Source organism: Electrophorus electricus, unplaced genomic scaffold (genome assembly GCF_041902795.1).
Source record: "Electrophorus electricus isolate QZ-2024a unplaced genomic scaffold, ASM4190279v1 Scaffold89, whole genome shotgun sequence".
In the NCBI taxonomy this organism is placed as follows: Eukaryota; Metazoa; Chordata; class Actinopteri; order Gymnotiformes; family Gymnotidae; genus Electrophorus; species Electrophorus electricus.
The window spans coordinates 215001-222500 of NW_027658806.1; the positions used below are offsets into that span (position 1 = coordinate 215001).

The 7500-nt window shown below is 58.9% G+C and overlaps 2 non-coding genes across 2 annotated transcripts; both read left to right on the forward strand.

Moving 5' to 3' along the window:
* Nucleotides 1-4123: 4123 nt before the first annotated feature.
* Nucleotides 4124-5962, forward strand: LOC145656744 (18S ribosomal RNA). The gene has a single exon (XR_014122339.1). It is a non-coding gene; the product is annotated as an 18S ribosomal RNA (ribosomal RNA).
* An 882-nt stretch (nt 5963-6844) lies between these two features.
* LOC145656737 (5.8S ribosomal RNA) lies at nt 6845-6998 on the forward strand. Its single transcript, XR_014122332.1, has one exon. It is a non-coding gene; the product is annotated as a 5.8S ribosomal RNA (ribosomal RNA).
* Nucleotides 6999-7500: the final 502 nt, after the last annotated feature.

Here is a 7500-nt window from a genome sequence, read left to right on the forward strand (position 1 = left end):
GTAGTATGATTTAAAGGCACAAAGTGAATGAAGTGTGCCCAGGCCCAGATCTACTTTGCTGGGCATGACTGTGTTTGACCTCTTGGGCCTGGAAGTCTGGTAGTAGTAGTATGATTTAAAGGCACAAAGTGATTGAAGTGTGCCCAGGCCCAGAGCTACTTTGCTGGGCATGAATGTGTTTGACCTCTTGGGCCTGGAAGTCTGGTGGTAGTAGTAGTATGATTTAAAGGTACAAAGTGAATGAAGTGTGCCCAGGCCCAGAGCTACTTTGCTGGGCATGACTGTGTTTGACCTCTTGGGCCTGGAAGTCTGGTGGTAGTAGTAGTATGATTTAAAGGCACAAAGTGATTGAAGTGTGCCCAGGCCCAGAGCTACTTTGCTGGGCATGACTGTGTTTGACCTCTTGGGCCTGGAAGTCTGGTAGTAGTAGTATGATTTAAAGGTACAAAGTGAATGAAGTGTGCCCAGGCCCAGAGCTACTTTGCTGGGCATGACTGTGTTTGACCTCTTGGGCCTGGAAGTCTATTTCTAGGCTTATATAAAGGGTCAAACTTCTTGAAGTGTGCCCAGGCCCAGAGCTACTTTGCTGTGCATGACTGTGTGACCTCTTGGCCCTGGAATTCTGGTGGTAGTAGTAGTAGTAGTAGTATGATTTAAAGGTACAAAGTGAATGAAGTGTGCCCAGGCCCAGAGCCAGGCCTGGGCAGCAGGGGGCGCTCCTGGCCATGCCCAGCGAGTTTCGTGCGAATCGGACCTGGTCCGGAAGAGATACGAAGGGAAAACTCATTACTCGTCGGGGTGGCACATCCAGGCTCTCGACCCTCCCAAAGCGTCCGACCAGGGTGCACCCTGCCGGGCATGGTTAGCCGCCAGCCCCCTTCCTGGAGGTCTGGTTGGCACGGGGTTTTGATTTATCGGTTTCATATCTCTGGGCTCCTTGGGAGCAGAAAGTCGGTTGAGGGCCCTTTGGAAAGAGCCGGGGCTGCCGTTTAACGCTGTCCAAGCGGCAGGCGAAGCGCACCCACCGTTTTTACGCTATGATTTTTTAAAACCGCCGGGGCGGCAAACACAGGGCCGGTCGGGTTTGAAGACGAATATCTCTTCGGCCCTTGGGAGGAGAGAAGCAGCGCGGGTCACCTTTGAACGCGCTCGCTGCCAGGAACGTCTGGCGTAAAAGTTTCGTGGGAATCGGACGTTCCTAGGCTGAGAAGCGAGCGCCCGCCCTCGGGCGGTCGGGGGCCCCTTTCTCATTCCCCGTCTGGGCTAAAAATACGAGGTCGGACCCGATGGACTCGGGAGACTGGAGAGTACCAGGGAGACCCTGGAAGCAGGCGACCCGACCCACGCTTCGCTGTCTCCTCGGCCCTCGGGAGTAGAAGCGCGGGGACGGTGGCGTGGGCAGCAGGGGGCGCTCCTGGCCATGCCCAGCGAGTTTCGTGCGAATCGGACCTGGTCCGGAAGAGATACGAAGGGAAAACTCATTACTCGTCGGGGTGGCACATCCAGGCTCTCGACCCTCCCAAAGCGTCCGACCAGGGTGCACCCTGCCGGGCATGGTTAGCCGCCAGCCCCCTTCCTGGAGGTCTGGTTGGCACGGGGTTTTGATTTATCGGTTTCATATCTCTGGGCTCCTTGGGAGCAGAAAGTCGGTTGAGGGCCCTTTGGAAAGAGCCGGGGCTGCCGTTTAACGCTGTCCAAGCGGCAGGCGAAGCGCACCCACCGTTTTTACGCTATGATTTTTTAAAACCGCCGGGGCGGCAAACACAGGGCCGGTCGGGTTTGAAGACGAATATCTCTTCGGCCCTTGGGAGGAGAGAAGCAGCGCGGGTCACCTTTGAACGCGCTCGCTGCCAGGAACGTCTGGCGTAAAAGTTTCGTGGGAATCGGACGTTCCTAGGCTGAGAAGCGAGCGCCCGCCCTCGGGCGGTCGGGGGCCCCTTTCTCATTCCCCGTCTGGGCTAAAAATACGAGGTCGGACCCGATGGACTCGGGAGACTGGAGAGTACCAGGGAGACCCTGGAAGCAGGCGACCCGACCCACGCTTCGCTGTCTCCTCGGCCCTCGGGAGTAGAAGCGCGGGGACGGTGGCGTGGGCAGCAGGGGGCGCTCCTGGCCATGCCCAGCGAGTTTCGTGCGAATCGGACCTGGTCCGGAAGAGATACGAAGGGAAAACTCATTACTCGTCGGGGTGGCACATCCAGGCTCTCGACCCTCCCGAAGTGTCCGACCAGGGTGCACCCTGCCGGGCTAAGAGAACAGCCAGGTGAACCCTGGAGGTTCCGAACTCCAGACCCCTGGACCCGACGGCTCAGTCCGCCTCAGGTGCACTACAGAGGTCCTCGGGCTGTCCCTGAGTGCATTAAAACGGAAATCAGAATTACTCCCCCGGGTGGCACTTCCAGGCTCTCGACCCTCCCAAAGTGTCCGACCAGGGTGCACCCTGCTGGGCATGGTTAGCCGCCAGCCCCCTTCCTGGAGGTCTGGTTGGCACGGGGTTTTGCAAATAGGTCCCGTCGGGTATATGGGAGAGCAAAGAGAATCAATGGGGTCCAAGCACTAAATTCATCCAGTGGCGTTCTCTGGAAGCCCAAGGGGAGTCCGAGGGGTGTTCGGCCGGCAAGGGGAGCTCTCCCTCGGACACATGATCAAACGCCTGTCCCCTACCGGAAAGTGGTGTGCTCTGGATGCCCCCCCCCCCCCATCCCCCGAGGGGGGTGCTTATCCCGCGAGGGGAGCCCTCCTCGGGTTAAGTGAACCATCATGCCGATTCCCCTATGGAAGTGGGCACATCCAGGCACACAGTCTGCTTTGCTCTCCCCGACCCGAGTGCGTCTGTTGGGCTGAGTGTACGCCCAGGCAACTGGATCCAATGGCTCAGTCCGCCGCAGCGTGCTTCGACGATGGGTCGTACAGCCATGCCACCAGGGTGGGCGTGTTTGTAAATGTACCAGTGGATTCTCGTCGGCCTGCCACATCCATGGTATCGACCCACCAGGCCTGTCCGACCAGGGGTTGACCCTGGACGGGCACGGTCTGTGGTTTGGCCCTTGTCCTAGATGAAATCGGGCACGGGGTTTTCTGGCCAGGTACCATCGGGTTACTGGGAGAGCGGCTTCGGTCTCCAGGTGAGACCAATGGTGAAGCAGCACGAGGCAATGGAGAGCATGCAAAGCGATGGGGAAGCCATGCACGGCAATGGCCACGAAAAAAAAAAAAAAATCACCACGGAAGGAACGTGAAGAACAAGGAGGAGTGTAGTGACACTGCCCAAAGCTGCCCGGTGTTGCAGGGGTCTATTGGTGTGTTGCTTCCTTGTTTGGTAGAGTGGAGTACCAGACCCGCCAGGGGTAGGCAAACCATTCCCCCTACGGTAAGTGAGGAGCCAGCCATTTGACGAGCGGGTGTCCACGTGTACGGGTGCGAGCGCTATCCCCCCACACGGGGTTAGGCCACGGCCTTAGGTGGACGTCTGCCGACCAGCCCCGGCTGATCCAGAACTTCTGATGTGGAGAGCGGTTTTGACAGATCCTCCCTGGTTCTAGCGGGTCAAGCCTCTGATGGGGGGTGGGGGTTATTTGTAACCCATCCCAGAACTCTCTGGGGGAGACTCAGACGGCCAGTCTGTCTACTCAGTTGTCCTATACTGGTGTCTGTGGTTTGGGAGGAAGGGAGTGCCCTGCTTTGTTGGCCTCCTCTTCAAACCTACCTGGGCCCACGAATCACTCTTCTTGGTTACATCACGAAACGTAGGTTGAGCGAGGCTAGGGGGGAGGGAATTCGACGAGGTCTTTCCCTTGTCCCCCCACCAGCGGCCCACGAAAATCAAAACGGCGTGAAGGGAGGGAACGCCGAAAGCACCTGGAGTCGGCCGTCCGCACCTCCGGAGGAGGTGGACGGGGTACGGTGCGGGCATGACCGGATGGGACAGCTTTGCATCAAGGTGAGAGGTCGGCGTCCGAAGGCCAGAGGGCGGTGCACGTTTACACTGGCCGCGGAAGCTGTCCTGGGTAGCCCTGTATGGCGTCTGGACCTGACGGCGCACGCACTTACAACCCGCTGCTTCCTAGCCCCCGGAAGGGGAGGCGGATGTCACTCGTGGTTCATCCCAGACCACGGTGCAAACTACCTGGTTGATCCTGCCAGTAACATATGCTTGTCTCAAAGATTAAGCCATGCAGGTCTAAGTGCACACGGCCGGTACAGTGAAACTGCGAATGGCTCATTAAATCAGTTATGGTTCCTTTGATCGCTCCACACGTTACTCGGATAACTGTGGTAATTCTAGAGCTAATACATGCAAACGAGCGCTGACCCTTCGGGGGATGCGTGCATTTATCAGACCCAAAACCCATCCGGGGGGCTCGGGCCCCCCGGCCGCTTTGGTGACTCTAGATAACCTCGGGCCGATCGCGCGCCCTCCGCGGCGGCGACGTCTCATTCGAATGTCTGCCCTATCAACTTTCGATGGTACCATAGTCGGCTACCATGGTGACCACGGGTAACGGGGAATCAGGGTTCGATTCCGGAGAGGGAGCCTGAGAAACGGCTACCACATCCAAGGAAGGCAGCAGGCGCGCAAATTACCCATTCCCGACACGGGGAGGTAGTGACGAAAAATAACGATACAGGTCTCTTTCGAGGCCCTGTAATCGGAATGAGCGTATCCTAAACCCATGGGTGAGGACCCATTGGAGGGCAAGTCTGGTGCCAGCAGCCGCGGTAATTCCAGCTCCAATAGCGTATATTAAAGTTGCTGCAGTTAAAAAGCTCGTAGTTGGATGTCGGGAGTGGGCTGGCGGTCCGCCGCGAGGCGTGCCACCGCCTGTCTCAGACCCTGTCTCCCGGTGCCCCCCGGATGCCCTTGGCTGGGTGTCCGGACGGGGCTCGGAGCGTTTACTTTGAAAAAATTAGAGTGTTCAAAGCGGGCCCGCTTCTCGCCTGAATACCTGAGCTAGGAATAATGGAATAGGACTCCGGTTCTATTTTGTGGGTTTCCTGAACCAGGGCCATGATTAAGAGGGACGGCCGGGGGCATTCGTATTGCGCCGCTAGAGGTGAAATTCTTGGACCGGCGCAAGACGGACGAAAGCGAAAGCATTTGCCAAGAATGTTTTCATTAATCAAGAACGAAAGTCGGAGGTTCGAAGACGATCAGATACCGTCGTAGTTCCGACCGTAAACTATGCCGACCCGCGATCCGGCGGCGTTATTCCCATGACCCGCCGGGCAGCGTGAGGGAAACCACGAGTCTGTGGGTTCCGGGGGGAGTATGGTTGCAAAGCTGAAACTTAAAGGAATTGACGGAAGGGCACCACCAGGAGTGGAGCCTGCGGCTTAATTTGACTCAACACGGGAAACCTCACCCGGCCCGGACACGGAAAGGATTGACAGATTGATAGCTCTTTCTCGATTCTGTGGGTGGTGGTGCATGGCCGTTCTTAGTTGGTGGAGCGATTTGTCTGGTTAATTCCGATAACGAACGAGACTCCGGCATGCTAAATAGTTACGCGGCCCTCCGCGGTCGGCGTCAAACTTCTTAGAGGGACAAGTGGCGTTCAGCCACGCGAGATGGAGCAATAACAGGTCTGTGATGCCCTTAGATGTCCGGGGCTGCACGCGCGCCACAATGGTTGGATCAGCGTGTGCCTACCCTACACCGAGAGGTGCGGGTAATCCGCTGAACCCCATTCGTGATGGGGACTGGGGATTGCAATTATTCCCCATGAACGAGGAATTCCCAGTAAGCGCGGGTCATAAGCTCGCGTTGATTAAGTCCCTGCCCTTTGTACACACCGCCCGTCGCTACTACCGATCGGATGGTTTAGTGAGGTCCTCGGATCGGCCCCGCCGGGGCTCCTCGCGGGCCTTGGCGGAGCGCCGAGAAGTCGATCAAACTTGACTATCTAGAGGAAGTAAAAGTCGTAACAAGGTTTTCGTAGGTGAACCTGCGAAAGGATCATTAACGGGTAACGCTGTCCGGCGTGCCTCCTCTCCCGACCCCCTCGACTTCGCCGTCCCCCCGCGTCGGGGCCCAGGGTCGAAAGGGTCTTCGGGGTTGCTGTTACACGTGGTCGCTTGCAGGTCAGGCTGGACAGAAGGCATAAAGGAGGAGCCTAGTCCCTCCCACCCCTTCCTCGTCCTCCGCCTCTTCCTCCGCGTCGTCCTTCAGCACCCCCCCCCCGCAGGCCCCGGTATTCTCTGGGTTCCAGCGCGAGAGACGCGTCGTTCAAAAAACTCGGCGTCCCCGCTCGTCGGGCGAAGGCCGGTTTCCCCTCACCTTGCCGGCAGGAGAAGCGCCTGCGAGTCGAGCGGGTCGTACGGGTCCGTCCCGCGCCCTCCCTCTCGCTCGCACGGCCGCTGCCTCCGTCCACCGCGAGGGGTTTTCCTATTTTGTTGTCCTTGTCATTCATCCCCGTCCCCTTGCTCGCTGACGAGCGGACTTTCCGGGGGGGGTTGCGAGCGCTGCTCCTCGTGGGGCAGGCCATGGCCCTTCCTGTGTTCGTCCGCCCACCGGCGTCCTGGGGCGTGGTGGTGGTGGGTGGCGCAGCCGGTTCCCCTGCTTCTCTCTCTCAGAAAGGAGTCTCAGGGGGACCCCCGGCAGGTACCTAGGGCTTGGCCCACGCTACGTGAGTTCCACCCCTTTCGAGGGGTCGGACGGGGCGGGCGCGGAGGGCCGCGGTTCAAAGACTGACTCGTCTGCCACGTGGGGCGTGTGGGCAAAGCGCAACCCCGCGCCCGTTTCAACACTCGCAGACGGGGGCGCCTGACCGGTTGGTGAAACCTTTTAAACCTGTCTTTGTAGTCGTGGTGAAAGACCTAAACTGAGCCTGAAATAAAAGAGTACAACTCTTAGCGGTGGATCACTTGGCTCGTGCGTCGATGAAGAACGCAGCCAGCTGCGAGAACTAATGTGAATTGCAGGACACATTGATCATCGACATTTCGAACGCACATTGCGGCCCCGGGTCCATCCCGGGGCTACGCCTGTCTGAGGGTCGCTATTCCTATCTGTCGGACCTGCCTTCTCAGGCGGGACCGCGGTTGGAGGTTCGTAGGTGGGGGGGTGCCCCCTGGCCTCCGTCTTCCTAAAAGCAGACGGTTCCCGGTCGCTGTCTCGGTGAGATCCGGTCGGCGGGTTCGCTGCGGTTGAGTGCCCGTTCTCCGTGCACAAGCTTCTCCTCCCCCGCTTCGGTTCGTTTCGGTTCGTTTCGGCTCCGCTCCTGGCCTGGCCAGGAACGTGGTCCCCTGCGCCCGAGAAAGAAGCGAGCGTGGCTGCCGGTGGGTTCTCTCCGCTTTGGCTGCCCACGTTTTCGCTTCTTTTCTCACCCCCTGCGCAGGCGGATCACGGAAAGGTGTCTGTTCTGTTCCGTTACGTGCGCGAGCGGAGGGAGGTTGTTGTTACATGCGTTCCCCCCCCCCCTCCCCCGGTGGGGGGGTGGGGGGGTCGGGGTTCGGGTGGCTCTGCCTCTGGCGTTTTCCTTACGGGCCGACCTGTCCGTG